At 47.9% G+C, this 22,034-nt stretch overlaps 1 protein-coding gene across 1 annotated transcript in view; it reads left to right on the top strand.

Moving 5' to 3' along the window:
• RIN2 (Ras and Rab interactor 2) overlaps positions 1-22,034 on the top strand; it is a 229,459-nt gene that overhangs the window by 43,396 nt on the left and 164,029 nt on the right. The gene's annotated exons all lie outside the window — the stretch shown is intronic.

Below are 22,034 nucleotides of genomic sequence, written 5' to 3' on the forward strand. Positions count from 1 at the left end.
ATGCTTACCTGTTTCCTGGTACCTAAGGGATTCTGTTATCATGCAGTGGCTGCAGGGCCCAACCAGGATGGGGACAGCTCAGGAGCCCCAGAGTGTAAACTGTAACCGCACACCTTTATGGAGCGCCAACTGCGTGGCAGGCCCCAGCGCTTTAATGCCTTAATTCATTTCATTCTCATCTTAGAGCTGGGCCACAGGGAGCGCAAAGAACCTGGTTGATCACTGAAAGCATATGGTCCTGATGGTGGCCCCATCCCAAGGGAAAAGCCTCTTCCTCTTTCTCATACAGCCCCCACTTGCCTTTCTCTCCATGCCCGCTTTTCATCTATTTTTTTTTTCATGGAATCATAGATCTCTGTATGAAAGGGACTTAGCATCAGAGGGACGTCCGCATAGGTCACCGTGGCGGATCATAGTTTCCCTAAATGGCCACCGTGGTATCTCTGCTCTTCCAGAGCCTTGCCGGGTCCCCTCAAGCTGGGAGGTCTGCTTTCCCTCCTCTTGAGTCTGGGCGGGACTCGGCGACCACCTTCTCCGGGAAGGCGGCAGAGGTGACGCTGAGTGACCTCAAAGCCAAGATCAGCAAAGCGTACGTGGCTCCCAGCTGGCGCTCACGCTCCGGGCAGGACTGCCTGTGAGACTAGCTGGGCCCCGTGGAAAGGCCCCGAGTAGGGGTTCCAGCCGACAGCCCCTCCAGGGCCCCATTGACACGTGAGGGAGCCTTCCGATGGCGCCAGGCCCCCAGGCTTGGAGCTGCCCCACCGCTGCCGAGTGGAGTGCGGACAAAGTGAACTGTCCCCGCGGAGCCCTGTCCCCACAGCAGGTTCAGGAGAGGATAAACATCGTCACCGCTTGGTGCTCTCTCATTTAAACCCACCGCGACACGGTTGAAGGTAGATGTCATTCATTACACAGACTTACAAGTAAGAGGAAGGAGGCCGAGTCAGATGAAGTGACTCACCCAAGGCCACACGAGGAGCTGGGATTGGAACCCAGGGCTCCCTGATCCCCAGCTTGTGAGATCCGCCCCCTGCCCCAGGGCCCATTCCTTCTGGACTGGGAGCTGGGGCCTTCGCTGCCCCTCAAACACAGCCCTCTCAGAGAAGGCAAGCCATTTGGAATAGGAGGACCAGTGAATACAACTTGGGAGAACTAGCTTTACGTAGTTTGCTCTTGCTCTCTTTCCTTAATTTGAATCCTAGTTAAACCCTGGGATCCTGCCTTAAACATATGGTCCTCTCGGGAAGCTGCCTGCTTTCCCTCCAAGAGCTTAGATTCATGGTATTGGCTCCTGTTATACGAGATTCCTATCATGTGAAGTAATAATCATGTTTCTGTGTCATCCCTGTTTGACTTCAGGCTCCGTGAGGCCAGAGCCTGGTCTGTGTCTCCTATTTCTCAGTTTTGAGCACAGACTCTAACCTGTAGTAGACGGTGAATAAATGCAAGTTAAATAAATACCAAAGAGCCGTTAAGTGTGAATTTTCTTGAGAAGGATGATGGTAGCATATAAGGATATAAGCATATAAGGAAGTGCAAAATTCCAGGTATAAATACTGAAGTCTTATCTTGGTGCTAAAGGTTTGTCTTTTGAGGTCAAGGTTTCTTTGCCACTTCCTTTGTTTCTCCTGTTAGATAAAACATCTTTGGGTTTCACTTTTATAAACAAAGAACTTCCACAAAATGCAACAGTAAACTAAACAATAACAGGAACTGGCAGAGCTCTGAGACAATATTTCTCAGTGGGTTGTTATTCAAGTGGAAGATATTTGCAGATGTGCGGCATTGGAGAATTGACTTTGGTATGAATGTTGAAATGTGACATGTAACGTCCACACTCATCGCGGTCGGCCTTTGCTCATAGTATCGGTGGGTGGCCTTGTGTCTTTCAACTTGAATTTAGTTCCATGTCTGTGTGGCATTGCAGCTGCTCCAGAACTGGGGACAGCTCTTCTCTCTACATTGTCCAGAGTGTCCAACACTGGATCCTGCGCTCAGTAGGTGGAGGATCAGCAGGACCAGAATATGAGGATATTTGTTTCTTTTATTTTGGCCTCTGGGATCCTAGTTCCCCAGCCAGGGATCCAACCCTGGCCATGACAGTGAAAGCACCGAGTCCCAACCACTGGACCGCCAGGGAAGTCCCGAGGATTTTGTTTTTTAAGAAGGAGAAATGAATACATGCAAAGTGTTAGGCAAGTTTAAATCCTTAATCATCTTTTTCTAGTGCCTAATCTATGAGTCAGCTTCTGCTGTCTAACAACCCCCCCAAAACTTAGTAGCTTCAAATAATAGCCATGGATTTAGTTCAGGATTCTGCGGGTTGGAAGTTCAGGCCACCTGGGTCAGCTGGTCTAGCTGGGTTTTCTGGGCTGACTGGTTGGCTGGGAGCTGACAGGTGGAGGAAGCCTCGGCCCAGGCGACCCACCTCTGCTCTGGTCCCCTCCCCCCAGCAGCACTCCAAGAGGATGCACGTGCACGGCTTCTTGAGGCTGGGGCTCGAGAAGGGCACAGGGCGACTGCTGCTGCTTTCTATTGGCCAGAGCAAGTCACAGCACAGTTCAGATCCGAGAGATGAGGAGTAGGCTCCAGCCCTTGGGTGGCAGGGTTTGCAAAGCCTGCAAGGGGCAGGCTCGCAGGGAGGGTGGAGAACTGTGGCCACCGCGGAAATGCACACACCCAGTAAGACGCGGTATTGTGCGGGGGGCATTGGCAGCGCTACAGTGCAGGTGGTGGAAAGAAAACTCCTTATGTGCTTTATAACTTATGCGAAAATGGAACTGGATTGAGAGGAGAGGCTAGCAGGAGAGGCTGAGATGGACACAGAAGAGAAGAGCCCTGGGTGCTACACCTCCCCCCAGTTCTCCAGCTCCCAAGTCTGGAAAAGGGGGTGTTGAGACAGGTCGGGGGGAGGGGAGATAGAGGCAAAGCACAGGGTGGATAGTTGGTAGCAAAGAGGGTTTCTGTTCCTTTGCTGCAGTTTTCTCTCCCTCTGTCTGCTGGGGTGGGGGTGGCAGGCAGATCACAGGTGAGAAGTAAGGAACCGCCTTCATGTCTGAGTCAGCAGAAGGTGCCCTGCGCAGAATCCGGCAACCCGGGGACAGCCTCAGTGCCGTCTGCTTCCTGCCCCTGAGGCTTCCCGTGCACGTGGTTTGTCTGATGGGTTTGTTTGCTGGAGGGGAGGGGAAGGGTCGAATGGTCTGTCTGCTGTATCCCTTTTACCATGGCATTTCAGGGAAGCTTCACCTTGCACCCCCGGACCCCAGCTTCCTGACATTTGTTTTGCATCTCTTTATCACTGTGGCCCTAGAAGGCTGAGACTGAGTTATCATCACTTTACAGATGGGGAAACTGAGTGCTGAGAGGTTCAGGAACTTGCCTGGATCACACAGGTGGGCGGTGTGGCCAGAGCAGGGTTCAAAGCTGGGCTATGCTATGGGTTCCATGGTGCATGGCCCTGAACACCGCCATGCTATGTGGCCTGCAGGTCAGACAGAAACGGCTGCCCAGCCAGGTGTAATCAGGACAGCGGGGTGTCATCCCTTCCCCTCCCCAGCCGCTGCTTGGAAGGAGGTCTGAGGTCTGAGGACTGTGCTTAGGAAGGTGTCACCCTAGAGAATTCAGCAGCAGCAAGAAGCAGCTACCTGGGGGAAACCCCGCCCTCCCCCAGGTCATCAGGAGCCCCGGGTAATCAGGGTGGGGAATTTCCAGCCTCCTCCCCTGGCAGAGTCCTGAGCTCCCACCCCACCCCCGAGGCCGGGTCTGAGCACCCTGCTTCACAGCAGCCCGGGGAATGCTCTGGTGGGGGCTGGGCAAGCCTGGTCCTCTGCCCAAGTCCTCGGGCCCCTGCTGAGTCCATTTGGAATATTCCTCACTCAGTTCCTCCCAGTTCCTCTGGGAAGGGCTCGTGTGCCCCAGCCACGTGCTCCGAGGAGCGGGACCCCACCGGCATCTCCCCCCGGACGCCCCTCTTGTACCATCTCTGGTTCTCAGGCTTCCCCTGCACAAGTACGCCCTGAACAAAATATAGTCGATGGAGGATGCTCGTTTATGGCCGTGTGCTCATGGTTCAGTTAAAGGCACTGCTGCCATCAGCTGGCTGAGACTTTTAAAGTGGTTTCATGAGGATGGAATGTGTTCCTTTTTCTTCATTCTCTTTTTTTCCTTTTTCTTTTCCTCAGTCCTACCCATTCTTTCCAATAGGCGGATGCAGCTTGGAAGCCTGATGGTAATAAGGAGAAGCAAGAATTGCTTGAAAATAGTAGCATTTATTAAAGGCTTTGCCACAAGCCAGGTCCTGTTCTAGGCACGTTACACTTTCTTTTCTCACAACAGCCCTGAGGGGCACTGGTTTTGCCCCCATTTTACAGATGAGGAAACTGAGGTACAGAGAGGTGAAGTCACCTGTGTGTCATGATGCCTGGCACATTCAAGTGTTCGATATTATTTGTAAAATGAGCCATGTCTTAGTTTGAGTCGAAAATTCAGGTGCGAGGGTTTCTATGGGCAGTTTCTGTGGGCAGTACAGAAGGGCATAAGGGGGTGCAGCTGGGGCAGGGAGGGGGGAGAGGCCATTCAGGGTGGGGCCTGAGCAGGTGACTGCTGTGGGTAACCGGGGCTCAGTCCCACTGGGGACCTGTGACAGACCGTGTAGGGGGCATCTGGGAATTGTCCCACCAAGGGACACGGAAGCTGGGGTGTTCCTAGCGAAATCGTGGGGACCTTTTGAAGCAACTGTGAATTTCATAATTATATCCTATAAGTTGCCCCCATTTGTCCAGGGAAGGAAGGAAGGAGAACCTATTGTGCAGGATTCCCCTGGCTTGCTGTACTTCCCCTTGGTTCCCTGCATCTCAACTCTTCCTGTGCAACAAACTGCCCCCAAATGCAGTGGAAAAATTAATAATAAACGTCTATGTAGCTCCTGCAGTAAAGGTTGGCTGGGGCTTGGCTGATCTGGGTTGGGCTCAGCTGGGCAGCTCTGCTGACCTTGGTTGGGCCAACACACATTGGAGGGCAAGGGGAGTGGCTGATCCAGGCTGGGCTCAGCTGGGTGACTGTTTCCGGCCTGGGTCCAGCTAGGCTTGGCCTCTCGCCGAGGTCTGGCCTCAAGCCTGCTCCACCTGAGTGCATTCTAAGTCCAGCCTTACAGACAGCGGCAGCCCAGGGCAGCTCTTCTCATGACCAGGGGAGAGGCAGGGGGTGCAGGTGGAGACCCAGAGGCCTCTGCATTGCTGCTTCTATGTTATCGTATTGATAACGCAAGTCACACGGTCAAGCCCAAGTCAAGAGGCCGAGCGGTGAACTCTGCCTGTCCTGGGGGTTGTCTACTGTTGGCCTTGGTCAAGACCCAGAAAGCCCACTGCTTCTGCCTAACTGGGCAAATACAAGGTGAAATTTAAAGGCCTTTACCAATGGCAGTTTTGGTTATAACTCTGGGCAAAGCCTCAAATCTTTAATGATAGTCTAAGTTGTTATTAATGGGAGATGACGTGGTTATTAAAAGCTACACGGCTTCAGGTTGCAGAAACTTCTGGTAGCTCAGACCTTCGCCGGGGATTGCTGCCCCATCTGGTCCCACGGCTTTGCTCCTCATGGACTTGGGAGGTGTCTGGGTTTGTCCGGCTCCCTCAGTGACAACCCACTGCCTCCCCACAGCTGCCTAAAATGGTTTGACTTGGCATCAGCGCATACTGGTTGCTCAAGTGTGTCAGACTGAAATAAGAGCAGCCAGTGGGATGAATAAATTGTCAATTACATAGATGTGTATGTTGTCCTCCATTTTGGGAGAATGCTCTGAGTTCTGTGAAAATGTCATTTCTTTGCCTCGATCAGTACCTTGGCTCTCCCGCCTGGCACAAATACAGTTGAGCTGGAGAGGTGGCAATGCTTTTACGTTGGTTGGAATTAGCAGCAATAGATTTACAGGACTTTTTCCCAGTGAGCATGGAAAAAACTTGCCACTTTATGCTTTTTGTGAGTTCTAAGTCATAAAGCATTCTGCTGAGGGTGGCTTGACTGTTGTGTTCTTGGCCCTGTACGTCTTTCCAAACACTTATAAGTTATTTATACTGTGTTCGCACGTTGGCCAAGCAAGTTAGACCTTGCTGAATGATGGCACTGTATCTGGCCCGACAGAGCTTTCTAATTAACCGATCAATGCAAAGCATGCGCCTTATGAATGCTGCTAAAATGCCTGTGGACTCAGCGGCTTGTCTCTATCTTCGTGAATGCATAGGGATAAGGCAGAAAGTACCAGGTGTGTGAACCAATTCGTGTGTCACTTCTGGGTGGGAAGGATGGTGGGGGAGTGGAGAGGTGAGACGAGAAACGGAAGCAGGTGTGTTCACAAGCACGTGACCACTGTGGGCAGCTGGGGTCAGGCCCGCCGGGGAGCTCTGGGAGATGGCAGTGACCTCACCTCAGAGTTATTTCACCCAGGGAGTGAGGACCCTGGGGCATTATCCGCCAACCCCCATCCATCATTGGTGAGGACCATTCCAAGGGGCAATAGCTCTTTGGTCTTCCGGCTCACCTAGGCGTACCCCTGCCCACCTAGGCGTACCCCTGCCATCAGTCTTCAGATCAAAGAGAGCTGTGGGTACCAGAGGATGGATATTTTGGAGGAGCTAGGTAATTTGTGATTTTTTTTAAAGAAAAGTAACATTGACCTTTCTTAAAGTCGAAAAAAAATGGCATGTATGGGAGGGCAGGTGCTGAGGGGGCATGGGTGAGGCACCCTTAGCATCTGCTATGGGGTACGCCAGACAGTTTGAGGAACGGAAGGAGGGAATGCGTAGCTTTTAAATCTGAACACAGCGGAAACTAAATCCCTCTGAGGCCTTTGGACGGAATGGGGAAAGGAGAACATTTTTTTTGGCGTGACTATTTAATTTATTTCTATTTTGTCACAGCCATACAATGAAACATTATACAACCACTAAAAAAGGTAGAAGAACTACTGTGATGATATGAAACTGTCTTCAACTTACAGTTTTGAGTGAAGAAAAAGCACAATACAGAACAATCTTTAGAATATGTTCCTATTTATAGAAATAGCTTTATTGGGATCTAATTTACATATCATAGAATTCATCCCTTTTAAGTGTACAGGTATGAGTGCTTTAGTAAACTTTTACAGTTTTCTAGAAATTTCATGCAAATGGAATCATACACTGTGTGGTCTTTTGTGTCTGGCTGCTTTCACTTGGTCGTCCGAGTTTGTAGCATGTCAAAAGTTTGTTTCCTTTTTACTGTGGAAAAGTATTTCATTGATTGGATATATCACTTTTTTTTTTTTTTTTTTTTGGTACGCGGGCCTCTCACTGTTGTGGCCTCTCCCATTGCGGGGCACAGGCTCCGGACGCGCAGGCCCAGCGGCCATGGCTCACGGGCCCAGCCACTCCGTGGCATGTGGGATCTTCCTAGTCTAGGGCACAAACCCGTGTCCCCTGCCTCGGCAGGCGGACTCTCAACCACTGTGCCACCAGGGAAGCCCGGATATATCACTTTTTGTTTATCCATTCCACAGTTGATAGACATTTGGATTGATTTTAGTTTTATTATTATGAATAATGCTACTATGAACGTCCACATACAGGTCTTTATGTGGACATGGATTTTTATTTCTCTTGGGTAGGTACTTAGGAGTGTAATTTCTGGGTCATATGGTGAGTATTTGTTTAGTTCTTTAAGAAACTGCCAAACTGTTTTCCAAAGAGGCTGCTCCATTTTACTGCATTCCCACCAACAATGGGAGCCTGATTTCTTCCTGTCCTCACAAACAGTTGGTGTGGTCAGTTTTTTTTGATGTTCGCCACTCTGATAGAAGTATAGTCGCATCTTATCGTGAGTTTAGCATTTCCCCGTGACTAAGGATGTTGAGTATCTTTTCATGTGCTTATTTGCTAGTGGGTTATCTTCCTTGGTGAAGTGTCTGTTCAAATCTTTTCTTATGTTTCTGTTGGGTTCTTTATCTTCTTATTCACTAGTAAGGGTTCTGGACTATTGCCATTTTTTCTGTAAGTCTGAAATTATTTCCAAATAAAAAGTTTAAAAAAAAGTCTAACCCCCATCACCCTCCCCATGCCCCTTCAGGATGGTACACCCAGGAATTGTTTCAGCGTGGACATGCTCGCTAAAATAATTCAAGGGAAGGGAGAGATCAGACTTTGAATCTTTGGCCAGAAGGAGTCGTTGTCTGGTAACGACGCAATGGCTCTTTACTAAATCAAGACATACTTCCTTGACCACTTTTTCACTATGACTGGGAAATTAGTGATTAAAGTGCATCCAGATGTTGGATAAAGGAATGCATGATAGAGCTTATTAATATCTCCCTTCCTCTCCTGGAAGGAAGTAATATCTCCTGGAAGTTACTCAGCCTCCTCAGCCTTCCCCTTCAGGTGTGGTCAGGAGGCACCTGGTGGGCAGGTCACACGGTGGGTCTGGAGGGGTGGGCAGGGCTGAGCGGTCCCCGTTCTGGCAACGAGAGCACAGACACACCTGTGTCCTGTGGGCCCCCCACCGAATCCCCTCCTTCTTCTGTAACTTCTCACATCATGAACGTGAACCAAATCTACACCTGTAGCTAAATGTACTGAATTCAAACAGGACTTAATGGGCTGATTTAGTCAACAGCAGAGGAGATAAGGATGATGAGGTGGAGAAGGAAGAACTTCCAACCCACTTGCCATCTCCCTGACGCCGGCCACGTTGGCCTGTACTTACCGGCTTTCAATTTTCCAAATATTTAGCGAGTATCAACTGTTCATTGGTTCATTCAGTCGCTAAGTCTTTATGAACTCCTAACATGTCACTCCAAACTCAGCCACTGTTTGAGGCTGGGGGTAGGGATGGGGGGGGGGGGAGATTAGTAGTGAAGAAAAGGGGCAAAGTGCTTTCCCCCAAGAGGCGTCCATTCTCTTGGAAGGAAGAAATAGATGGATGGAAGTGGGAGAAACAGACAATAAATAATTAAGCAAATAAATACACCATAGACATCAGGTTATAATAAGCATTACAAAATGAAATACAACACAATAAGGAGGTTGAGACAGATGGGTTCATAAAAATTCTGGAAGGACGTACTCCAGAGGATTAACAAATAGACCTGTAGTTTTAAAAAATTTACATTAGTAATTTGTTTTCTAATTTTTCTATAACACACTTGTATTGCTCTTTTTGGTAAAAAAGTTTTTCCAAATTTGCCAAAAACATTAGATTTTAAGTCCATATGATTCATTGTGTCACTGGTATCATAATTTTATGACAAAAAATATTGAAAAAAATCAACTGGAAAATAATACATGGTCTTTATTGTCTGCACTGTGGTTTCTGCATGTTTTAGGAATTTTGATATGTGGAAATATAAGATCCATAAATTATGGAAAACCAGACATGTTTATGAAATGCCTTTCTGATGGGTTACTTGGAATGATGAATGGTCTCTTCAAGTCTTGGTCCATTACAAATGTTGCTAAGTTGGCCAGAATAGAAAATAGTAGCATTAAATGCAAGATGCAGAGACCAACCATCTGAGCCCCAAATGCTGCTTCTAATATTGTTTTGTTTTCACTGGCAAAGGGAACTGCAAATGTGTGTCCAGGAGTTCACACAGCAGAACATACAGTCATTGGGTTAGCTTGGCCCAGGAAGACTCCCAGACTTGTAAAGTCAGACAAAAATAAAACATTTTAAGGCCCCACCCAGACTCTTTGCCTGGGGCCCAGCTCCCAGGAACACGTATACATGTATGATTACGTTGCCCCTCCCTCCTTCCCTCCTTCTCTTTCCCCTCCTCCGTGCTTCCGTATGACTGAGTCTGCCTTTTCATTGATTGGTGCCGCTTTCCAAAAAAGGTGACACTTTGTCTCCTAACGTCACCACTGCTTATAACAACCGCTTATGACAACTCGTGTGGTCACACAACACTCCCACCCAAGACATCCGCCCAAAACCTTCCCACCCCACTCGGTCAAGTCATTCCGTTTCTGGTCTAGGCTGATGTTAAAATCCACTTGGGAATACATCAGATCCCATCCAAATAGTAACTTCATAGGATGGTTTACGAGCTTGGTCATGTTTTCTTATAACTGATTCAAATTCATAGTTATCCATGTACGCACTGATAAAGAAACTCAAAATCTGCATCCACGTGAATTCCTTTTTTTTTTTTCGTTGTGTTCGGTCTTCATTGCTGCACGTGGGCTTTATCTAGTTGCGGTGAGCCGGGGCTACTCTTCCGTTGCGGTGCACCGACTTCTCCTTGCGGTGGCTTCTCTTGTTGTGGAGCATGACTCTAGGCGTGCAGGCTTCAGTAGTTGTGGCACGTGGGCTCAGTAGTTGTGGCTCGCGGGCTCTAGAGCACAGGTTCAGTAGTTGTGGCGCACGGGCTTAGTTACTCCGCGGCATGTGGGATCTTCCCAGACCAGGGCTCGAACCCATGTCCCTGAACTGGCAGGCAGATTCTTAACCACTGCACCACCAGGGAAGTCCCCACATGGATTCTTAATTGGCTCTTACTTTAAGTCGGAGTTCCGTGGCTCTACTCACTGTTTCCAGTGGTTTCCATTGTTCCAGAGCTTGATCCCAGTAGCTTTGAGGTTTCTTTTTTATTTATTTTTTACTTCCTTGTTGATTGGATTCTAAGGAGCCCAAGTCACTCCTTTGTTTTACATTCCTAGATCACTCATTATTGAGAAATTAAATGATGCTACTTGAGAGAAGGCTTATAATGAGGCAAGAATTCTAGCTACAAAGATAAAGTACACTTTGAGCAAAAGTTAACATTTTAAAGTTTGATGGTATTCAACAAAAGTTAACGAAGGTATATAAAGGACGATTTGACATTGAGTGAAAAATAATGTATTGGTTCCTTTTTCTTTTCCTTTTTTTTTTTTTTTTTTTTTTTGCGGTCCACGGGCCTCTCACTGTTGTGGCCTCTCCCGTTGTGGAGCACAGGCTCCGGATGCGCAGACTCAGCGGCCATGGCTCACGGGCCCAGCCGCTCCACGGCATGTGGGATCCTCCCGGACCGGGGCACGAACCCGTGTCCCCTGCATCGGCAGGCGGACTCTCAACCACTGCACCACCAGGGAAGCCCGGTTCATTTTTTCTTGTAACAAATTCTAGCTTCACTAAAAAAATTCATTTGTTTTTATATAACTGCATTTTGCATTGTACTCGTTCAGTGTTGCCATAACTAAGTTTTATTCGGCTTTGTTTTGAAATTTTGCCTTTTTTTTCCTTCCTTGGACTTTAAAAAGCATAAGTCACAGTGACATGCTCAGTGTGGCATTTGCTGATGCGTAGAGTGCGTGTGGTTTTAATTTTTGGTTGTTTTTTCTCCCTCGACCTTTTCTTCTAGTTAATGTGAATCACATTGCGTTTTCCACTCCTGAGCGCTGATTATTGCCATCCACTTCCTCTGGAGCTCACCACACCACGAGGTCCTCTGGGAAATGGATTAGTCACAGCCGAGCCAGGTACCTTGCGTGCCATGGTCGGTATCAGCTCCAACAACCGTGCCTTTAAAAGGAAGATGAAAACTGCTGTAGTGTCTTCCTTTGGGGAAGGAATAAGGCCTCAGTTTGGGGGTGTGTATGGCTTGTCACACTCCCTGGATTCATCTTTATAATATAACACACAGGCAGATTGGATATTAAGAAAGACAGAGATCTCATTTGGTTATGAAGCTTCTCAGGCACACTTCTGCCCTCAGGAAACAGACATCAGAGTTGATCAGAGCCTCTTGCCTGTGGCATGTGCATAATGTTTGGGGATGGGCTGAATCTTAACATACTGATGTGATTTTGAAAAACTTGGAACGGGTTTATTTATCTCCAACATGTTTTTACCTAATCTACTTGAGTCTAATTTCAGAAATTTTCAAGCCAAAGGATTTTTCTTTATAGGCCAGACTTATAAAGACATTCCCAAGGCCACGCCTTAATCATATCAATAACTGTTGCTAGGTTTCAACTTCCATTTAGCATCATTGATTGACAGCTTGTGACCCCCTGTCCCCAGGTGTACTTGCCATCTTCCCTCCATTTGGTATCACCTGACCTAAGGGTGCTGTGGCTGTGGTCTCTATGATCCGGAGGACTCTTTAGTTTTCCTATTCAGAGTGAAGCCCCTTCAAGTTTGAGGAACTAGAGCATGTGAAGAGCAGGGACCAGTGTTAACCAGTTAGATAAACTGACCAAGGTGTCAGGAGATCACGTTCTGGTCTGAGCCGGGGGTGGCTTTGGGGAACTGTGTGTACTGCCCTCGGCCTCCGTTTCTTTGAGTCTGTTAGCTTGTAGGGGACAGAAAGGCCAACCCCGAACAGCGTAGCCAGGTGAGGACTGGGCATGGTGGCCCCGCAGTCAGAATGGGGTCACACAAACCAAAAGCCTGACCAAATATTAGATGAACATACAGGGAGTATAAGCCCTTAACCTTCCCAGTAAAAAGGATCGCCAGCTCTGTTTCCCTGAGACAGCGGAACATTCGTCTGGAGGTTCTGCTGTTGCCTGTCGGTCCTCTGGAGCTCAGGGGCACACAGAGCACAGTAACCCTCCTGCTCAGTTGCAAGTTAAGGGTTGGCGCGCAGGTGAGGTGACCCTGAGAGCCATGCTCTACCCCGGCGCCGGTGCTGGCCAGCTGTGAGGACTCGGGTAGGTAACTAACCTTCGGGCCTCACCTTCTTCCCTGATGGAATCAGAGTACGGCCTCTCTACCTGAAGGCCAGGAGTGCTGATGGAAGAGGACGCTGGGGACCCCACTGGGAAGCAGCACCACAGCTGTTACCAGTGTCTGCAACGTCCAGGAGAGACGCAGCACCCCATACCTGCCATCCACACGCTCAGTGAGTTCTCAGCTCCCTGGGGCTGACAGCTCTCTCAGCTGTGACTCGCAGCAGGTCCAGAAGCCCAGCTTGTTGCTCACATCATGGATCACTAGCTAGCCCGAGCTCTGGCCAGAAAACGATGCAGGCACAGACACTAAGTCTTTCTCTGTCTGTCTTACTTCCCTCAGGATGATAATCTCTAGGTACATCCATGTCGCTGCAATGGCGTTATTTCATTCTTTTTAATGGCTGAGTAATATTCCATTGTATATTTGTAGCTCATCTTCTTTATCTACTCATCTGTCGATGGACATTTAGGTTGCTTCCATGTCCTGGCTGTTGTAAATAGTGCTGCAATGAACATTGAGGTGCAGGTATCTTTTCAAATTAGAGTTTTCTCCAGATATATGCCCAGTAGTGGGATTGCTGGATCATATGGTAGCTCTATTTTGACTTTTTTAAGGAACCTCCATACCATTCTCCATAGTGGCTGCACCAGCTTATTGTACCTTCCCTCCAACAGTGTAGGCGGGAGTGTTCAGTTGTAATTATCGTGTCACTCCTGGCTGGTACGGTGAGGAAGAGCAGTTGGTGTCAATATGATTCCAATAATGGTTGTTCTCTTTAGCCTTTTATTTATTTCATATTTTAGTCGTTTCACAGGACTTAATTTAGGGAACTTAACTGGACGTGGTGTGAGCTGGTCCCAGAACATCGCTGCAGGTGATACTGCCCTCTGATCTAGAGGAGCCCTCTGGCTTTACCTCAGATTTCATCCGTGGCATCCATTAGCCATCCCACCTATGCTAACGCTGTCCCTCCGACCCCTGGCCATGTGCCCAAGCTCCAAACTCATATCCAGCTCTGTCGGTCATCTCCGCTTTGGTGACCCACGGTCTCTTCACATTCCACTGGTCTAAAGTTCATCTATTTTTGTTTCTCCCACTACACCTGCCATTTTTCTGGATGCCGTAATTTGGTGCATTCTACCACCTTCTACCCAAGTTTCCTACAGCTGAAACCTGAAACTTCTCTGGGACTCCCTTTCCTCTACCCACGTCCCACATGTATCAAGTCCTGACCCCCTTAAATATTTCTCACCTATATGCCTCACGCTTAATATGCATGGATCATCCTCCCACCCCCCAACTTGGTTGGCCCCCCAAAAAGTCCATCTGCTGCTCAGAGGTAATCCATTGGTGTCTTGTCATCACCCATAGGGTCAAATCTACATTTGTTAGCTTGGCCCACAAGGTGATCTGTTCTGTACAACCCCAGTTCCCCTTCCACAGAACCCTTGGGGCTCTAGCAGTACTGAGAAAGATTGGATTTATGGTCTCCCCAAAGCACTTGCTCACCGCTCGCTTCTGAAAGGCATTTCTCACCCTCTTCTCTCTGCCTGGAATCCCTTCCACTGCCTACTCATCCTTCCAGGCTCAACTCCGACGCTGCCTTCTTTGTAAAGCAATCCTGGTCTTTCTCAGAAGAACTTACACTTTCTATCTTCTGTTGCCATTGTGCTGGTCACAAATCTCAGGGTTTTTTTTTTAACATCTTTATTGGAGTATAATTGCTTTACAATGGTGTGTTACTTTCTGCTGTATAACAAAGTGAATCAGCTATACATATACATACATCCCCCTATCTCCTCCCTCTTGTGTCTCCCTCCCACACTCCCTATCCCACCCCTCTAGGTGGATACAAAGCACCGAGCTGATCTCCCTGTGCTATGCGGCTGCTTCCCAGTAGCTATCTATTTTACATTTGGTAGTGTATATATGTCCACGCCACTCTCTCACTTCGTCCCAGACAAATCTCAGTTTTAACAGTGATCTTGCTGTACATGTCTGGGTGCAGAGGGTATCATTTTTTTTTTTTCTTTTTGGCCACTCTATGTGTGGCTTGCAGGATCTTAGTTCCCTGACCAGGGATTGAACCCGGACCCATGGCAGTGAAAGCGCCAAGTCCTAACCACTGGACCGCCAGGTTATTTCCAAGCGTAGCTTTTTAATATGTCTGTTATCTCACGCTGACAGCCTGGTGCATTGTAGATGCTCCATCATGTTTGTTAAATAGAAGAATGGTTGAATGAATCATCGGCCAAGATACACCCATCCTCGGTGCATAGGTTGGGAAAGAGAGAACTGGCAAGGTGGATGCAAGGTTAGAGCAGGCTCATTCCTGTTCTGCAAGTTTATGGAGGATGTTTTCAGACTACTCATGAATATGGTCTCCAGAACCTTTAGGCCCATGGAGTTTATTCTAGTCTGTGTTCCATCCTTTAAGATGGACCCACGTGTATTTTATTTCAAGGTGGCTCAGAGGTCTGAGCTTCCTGGGAGATTTGCAGACTAGAAATAGTGAAGCACAGGTCCGGGGCCAGTCGACCAGTTCTCCAAGACTGAGGTGGTGGTGTGGAAACTGCCTAGATTTGGCTAATGGCAGCTCTGGTTGGGTAGCAGCACTATTTTTTTCTTCTTGGGCTTCCTGTGTTTTCTCAGAGCTTACAGATGAGTTTCTTATCATGAATCCAAAGAATGGCAAGAATTTTCAGGGGCTGGATCGATGGAATAGATGGAAGAGCCCATATTAGTACAAAGAGACACGGGGAATAAGGAAATTTAAAAGCCAAGAATAGATTCTAAACTAATGTTCTGATTTGATCTATGAAGCTCTCTTGCTCGGGGCCATCCTTCCATGACCCTCTCTAAGTACCTTTATTGTAGCAGATACTGTGCCCACTGATCAACACTAATGAGAGAGACACATACACACAATTATAAATCCTGGATGCTAAAATACCACGTACATCTATTTGGATGAGAAGAATGAAGTTTTAATTATTGATGGTCACTATTGCTCATGCTAATATATGCATTCTTATGGCTACATAATTTTGACATAATTTAACTTGAAAGTACTTTGTGTGCATTTAGTGTATTCTTTCTTCACAATGCACTTTGTAAAAGGAAGTGGCTGTTTGCCCAGATACTTCTTAGTTTGGCCTAGGAACTTAGTAAACCGTGCTTTAAAATTAAAAGAAAATTTCTAGTGATTGATAATAATCATTAGAATAGCTAACGTATATTAAAGATGTACTATATTCCAGGCATTGTACTAAGAAGTGCTTTTCCATCGGTCATTTCTTTGAATACCCACTTTACTGATGAGGAAACTAAGGCATAAGGAGACTAAGTCACTGCTCAAAGCCTCCCACTTAGTGACTCCCTGGGAAGGGGGAACCCTTCCCTTTTTAAATAGTCACAGACCCATAGCAAGGAGTTGTTGCTGATTGTTGGGGTTTCTTATCTTAAAATCAAGGCTGACTGATAGGGGCTTCCCTGGTGGCGCAGTGGTTGAGAGTCCGCCTGCCGATGCAGGGAACACAGGTTCGTGCCCCGGTCTGGGAAGATCCCACACGTCGCGGAGCGGCTGGGCCCGTGAGCCATGGCCACTGAGCCTGCGTGTCTGGAGCCTGTGCTCCGCAATGGGAGAGGCCACAACAGTGAGAGGCCCTCATACCAAAAAAAAAAAAAGCTGACTGATAGTGAACATGGTAAGGAAGCAAAAGCTAGTGAAAATGTTCATGCTCTGAAATCTGGACACTGAGTTAAGTTGGATTTCCCCCCTGCACAGCTGTTTGACCTCGGAGCAAAAGTGAGTGGATGGTAAGCGGATGAACCTGCTTTTTTCCCTTACCTCCTAGCAGCTGGGTGAGCACTGACTGAGTTAGTAATTGTATAAACATGCTTTGAAAGCTGGACCTGAGCAGGGTCCTGCTTTAGGGGCCTGAACTAGGCTCCTTCCAGCTGACTCTTTACTTTCGGGATGAAGCCTAGGGTAGAGAACGAAGCGTCTAAGACTGTTTCCTATCACCACTTATCCAAAGGGATTATGTCTCCCTTTGGTTGAACATGAGATGATTTTAGATGGACCAAAGATAAATCTTCTTTGAGCTTAGGGATTTGCTTTAAGATGATTTAAAATACATGTAACTAGTGCATCAAACTGTGATACCACCATGATTATTATTTAGGATGAGTTTAGATATATTTGGTTTTAAGTGAATTAATTTTAAAAGGTAAATAAATAATAGTACAATATTCCATTTACATGGCAAAAATTACTGCAGGCAGACGTAGATTTTGGGGTATCGAGTAACACTCAAGGGTCCTCAAGGCCCTTGCCTTGCCCCCAGCCCTTCCAGTGGCCTGTGGGCATCTTGCATTAGTAATTTTGTATTCTTTCCCATTAAGGGGGCTTCCAAAATAGAATAAGCCTTGGGCCCCCTAAAACCTGGGTCTGCCCCTGCCTGACCTGGACTTGGTAACAATTACAGGAGCCTCTTAGAGAAGAGAGATTTTTGCAAGCTCTGGCTGTCAAGGACACAGTAGGAGCCAAGAAGAAGAAAAATGGTCTCTAACAGTTTTTTAAAACTGAACTCAGACATTAATTACAAAAACTCAGGGGCCACCAATCATTTCCAGGTGGAGAGGACCACGCAAAAGCCACCTTCCTAAAGCACCGAGGTCTCCTCACAGGCTGGGCTGGGTGTTGGGTTCTGATGGCATCTCAGGGGCCCCCTTCCCCGGAGACCTGCTCTCAGTGACACTTAGGAGGACACACCTCACAGGGCAGGTCAAGCCACCTGCCTGACAGTAAAAGGCAGGCCCCTGCCTCCTGTGGGATAAGCGCGGTTCCGTTCACGCTACAGAGCTGCCCGTGGGGTCAGGCCAAGGCTAGACTTAGCTGCGAACACAGGCTTGCTGGGCTCTTTATCCTTCCCCTCCGCTTCTCTCGCTCCCAGAGACACTCCCAATAAGCCGTGTGCATCTGAATCCCCATCTCGACCTCTGCTTCTGGGGAACCTGGTCCAGGACTAAGCCTTTCTCAGCTCCAAATGCTTGAGCAGCCTATGCTTGACCTTCCCAGCAATCAGGGGCTCCCTGCCTTCCAGGGCAGCCAATCCCGTTTGTAGGCAGCTCGAATCATCCAATGGGTCCTTCCTAGGCTGAGCCCAGCAGGCTGAACCTATTTGTAAGAAGACAGCCCGCCTGCCCCATCCTACCCTGCTTCCCAGTCTTCCCTGGGAAAACCTTCCCAGGCTGTCAGCTCATCTTTTTGTGGCCAGGATTCTGTTCACCTCATCTCAGTCCAGTGTGGCAGAATCCTACCGTTGGTGCCCACCAAAGCTGAGCCCCGCATTCTCAGTGAGAGCTGGGGACTCAGGGAGCAGGACTTGCCACAACGTAGAAACTGCTTCCCATGAGCCCAAATGCACATCAGGGACTCGGGCATCTCCGTCATTTTGCAGGAAGAGTCAATTCAATCCAGAGTCCCTTTCACGTGTGCTCCTGGTCCACAGCACCTTCCCCAGCGGTGCTCCATTAATGCTTTCTGTACCCCTGCTCACAGGAGTTCACATTTATTTCTACCAAATTTCATTTTGTGAGCCTGTTGTCTCAGCCAGTTGAGTGGTATTTTGTATCCCAATGATGTCACCTGGTCCCAGTTTTCCAAAGCATGTTACAGACACCGCTAGAGATAGCCCAGAAGATTTTTAGGTGGTACTCAGATGAGCATTTTTTACACTTTTATTTCATTGTTCGTTTTAATTCTTATGAACTTCATTTATAGTATAATTAACACATCAAATACATAGCTTCTTTTTTTTTTAATTTAAGTTTAAAATGAGTCAACTTAAAATCCTTAAGCCCATGTGGTGAGAATTATGAAGGCAGTTCACACAGGACTGATGTTTAGAAAACACTGGCTTAGAAGATTTACCATTTCTCTCTACTTTAAGCCATTTGTCAGCTTAACCTTGATGTACTCCTTATCCTAGTTTAACTTTTTAAAAAACATCCTGGGGCTTCCCTGGTGGCACAGTGGTTGAGAGTCCGCCTGCCGATTCAGGGGACACGGGTTCGTGCCCCGGTCTGGGAAGATCCCACATGCCGCGGAGCGGCTGGGCCCATGAGCCATGGCCGCTGAGCCTGCGCGTCCGGAGCCTGTGCTCCGCAACGGGAGAGGCCACAACAGTGAGAGGCCCGCGTACCGAAAGAAAAAAAAAAAAACCATCCTGAACAGAACGGTCATGGAAAGAAACTTGGGGCCTGCTCCCGTGCGATAGTGATTTATCAACTAGGGGCTCTGGGTGTGTGGACATTTAACTGATGTTTTGTCATCCTGTTACACACAATTTTCCATCTTGCTAAAAAGGTATCATTACTTGTCAGCTCCTTTTTTGAAATTCAGATCCATGTCTAACAGGTTTTGACTATTTCTAGTCTAACAGCCCTGCCAAAAACATAGCAAGTGTGAACAGCTATGAACTGCTCTGAGCACCCCTGAGCTGACATAGCTTGTCTTTAGAAACCCAAGCTGACCCCCGCCTGGGGATGAGCACCTTTGGCCAAAGATAGACCGTTTTGCCAGGATTCCCAGTTAGAGTCATGCGTAAGATGGCCCTCAAGCCCACATCTTCATAAGGAAGTGTCCACTGCCTTCTCTGATTTTGAAACCAGGGGTCAACATTATGTACCAACCTTGTCTCAGCACCTCTTCAATTCCCTGTGAATGCTGGATGGGGACCACAAATTATGTCACGTGCATTTTAGTTTCAGTCAGAGCCTGGCACGTGATCCCTCCAGGCTGGGAAATGGAGATGCCCATGGAACACCCAGATGCCCTCTTACAGTGGTGCCGTGGCCTTGAGGATCCAGTCCTGCTTGTTAATGGGGCCTCCTCTTCCCAGCCCAGAAGTCTTACTTCTTTCTTTATTTGCTCCTGTCACGGGTATTAAACATTCCAATGGACAGGAGTTGAGTGGGTTTGTTTTCTTTTATTCTGCTGCCAGTCAACCGTATCTTGTTCCAAAAACACCTTTAAAAAGTTCTTTGATGGTTTTCTTTAGCTTTATTTGCAAGACTCCCTTCCCTGTGTCTTAGGCTCGTAGACATTATTCATGTAGACCCGTCTCTGCCCCTGGAACCGTTCCTCGTAGTTTGTCCTTTCTAGCTGTGAGTTCACTGCAAAGTTGTTGGCGCCGACGCATCAGCTTGTTGTGATTCTTCTACCTCTTCACTAATTATTTGTGTTTGTGGTGTCAGGACCCCATTTTCAAGAACGTCTCACCTTAATTGAGAAGGAGAACATGTTTTTTAGATTCTGACTCACCTTTCAACTTTTTGGACTCTCTGCTCAGAAATTACAGGATTCGGGTGGCGCAGGCGTTAAGAATCTGCCTGCCAATGCAGGGGACACGGGTTTGAGCCCTGGTCCGGGAAGATCCCACATGCCGCAGAGCAGCTAAGCCCGTGCTCCACAGCTACTGAAGCCCGCGCGCTCTAGGGCCCGTGTGCTGCAACTACCGAAGCTCACACACCTAGAACCTGTGCTCCGCAACAAGAGAAGTCACAGCAATGAGAAGCCCATGCACCACAACGAAGAATGGCCCCTGCTCGCTGCAACTAGAGAAAGCCCACGCTCAGTAAGGAAGACCCAATGCAGCCAAAAACTAACTAAATTAATTAATTAATTTTTTAAAAAAAGAAAGAAAAAGAAATTACAGGACTCTCAGCCAGACTAGGTTTCTCCTTCCTGGCCGTCGTGAACATAAATGTGACATGAGTGTCTTCCCTCGTGATGCCAGTCACTTCCATTTCTCTCATCGCTTCCACTTCTCCCATCACTTCCTCGTTAACTGGAAGTAAGTCAAGACCGGTGACCCCTCCCACTACTTTCTCAACCTTCCGAGGCCTGGATCTGTCAGTGAGTTGGGTCAAGGATGTGTCATGAGCAGTTTTGATCACAATGACGCTATGAGAATATGTGTGCACAATTGAATCCCCACCAGTTCTGTCTTTGATGTTTGCTCCTGATTTCCATAGCAGGAACAATCACTCATTTCCTGCGTTTGGCAGTGGCTGTGATATCCTGCTGTTACAGTAGCACTTTTCTCGATTCATCCCCATTTTTATCCAGCGTGAGAACGAGTGCATAGATGCATAGATTTATTTGTTCTTTTTTTTTCTTATTAGTTAACTATTTTATACATATTAGTGTATATATGTCAATCCCAATCTACCAATTCATCCCACCCCCTCCTTTCCCCCCTTGGTGTCCATACGTTTGTTCTCTACATCTGTGTGTCTATTTCTGCCTTGCACTGCCCCAGATCCAAATTTGCTTTTCCCTGACTCTGCTCTGTGTGGCAGCTGGACTGACCCAACCAGCTACATTTCCTCGGGCTCCCTTTGCTAACTGGTTCCCCGCCGGGTTTGGCCGATGTGAGCACTGATGGGTATTGGGGTGGAAGGAAGAGAAAAACCAAGGCAATTCACCAACCTTGGTGTATTAGTGATTCAGATTTGTGCCTCCGCAAACTTACAGATTACCTGCGGTTATCACTGCAGAATAGTCATGTCGGCAAATGGCAGGCCCACAAACACTAAGGGCTGTTGAAATAACCCGTCAGAGGATGAGAAACAGCCACTGGAAAGAGCTTTGGGAAGAGCGCACAGGCAGATAACATCATGCCAGACATGCTAGGAAGAGGGAAGAGTAGATCAACAGGTCTGGAGACGCAGAGTAGTAGGGCAGGCAGTGCGGATTAGCTGGGAAGGACTTAGAACAGGAGGCATGATGGATAAAGTAGAACAAAACCGGTTGGGTCCAAAAGAGGTTGTAATTCCCTTTCCACTGTTGTAGGTGACAGGAAATATATCGGTCAGAGTTTTTAGATGCATACAACTGAGTCTCCCCTAGCTGGTTGATACAGGAAGCAATGATGAGGAACAAAGTTCTCAGGCTCCTGCGATCCATCAAGAAGTGGGTTGCGGGCTTCCCTGGTGGCGCCGTGGTTGAGAGTCCGCCTGCCGATGCAGGGGACACGGGTTCATGCCCCGGTCCGCGAAGATCCCACGTGCCGCGGAGCAGCTGGGCCCGTGAGCCATGGCCGCTGAGCCTGCGCGTCCAGAGCCTGTGCTCCGCAACGGGAGAGGCCACAACAGTGAGAGGCACGCGTACCGCAAAAAAAAAAAAAAAAAAAAAGAAGTGGGTTGGGCTTCCCAGGTGACTCCTAGAAAGATACAACAGAATCATCCTGCCAAGGGTCAGGAAGCTGGTGAGTCAGGGGACCCCTTCCCTGCTGCCACTCAGGCCACACCAGCTCTGCCTGGCCCCTGGCCCTGCCTCT

This window comes from Mesoplodon densirostris, chromosome 16, assembly GCF_025265405.1.
Source record: "Mesoplodon densirostris isolate mMesDen1 chromosome 16, mMesDen1 primary haplotype, whole genome shotgun sequence".
Lineage (NCBI taxonomy): Eukaryota > Metazoa > Chordata > Mammalia > Artiodactyla > Ziphiidae > Mesoplodon > Mesoplodon densirostris.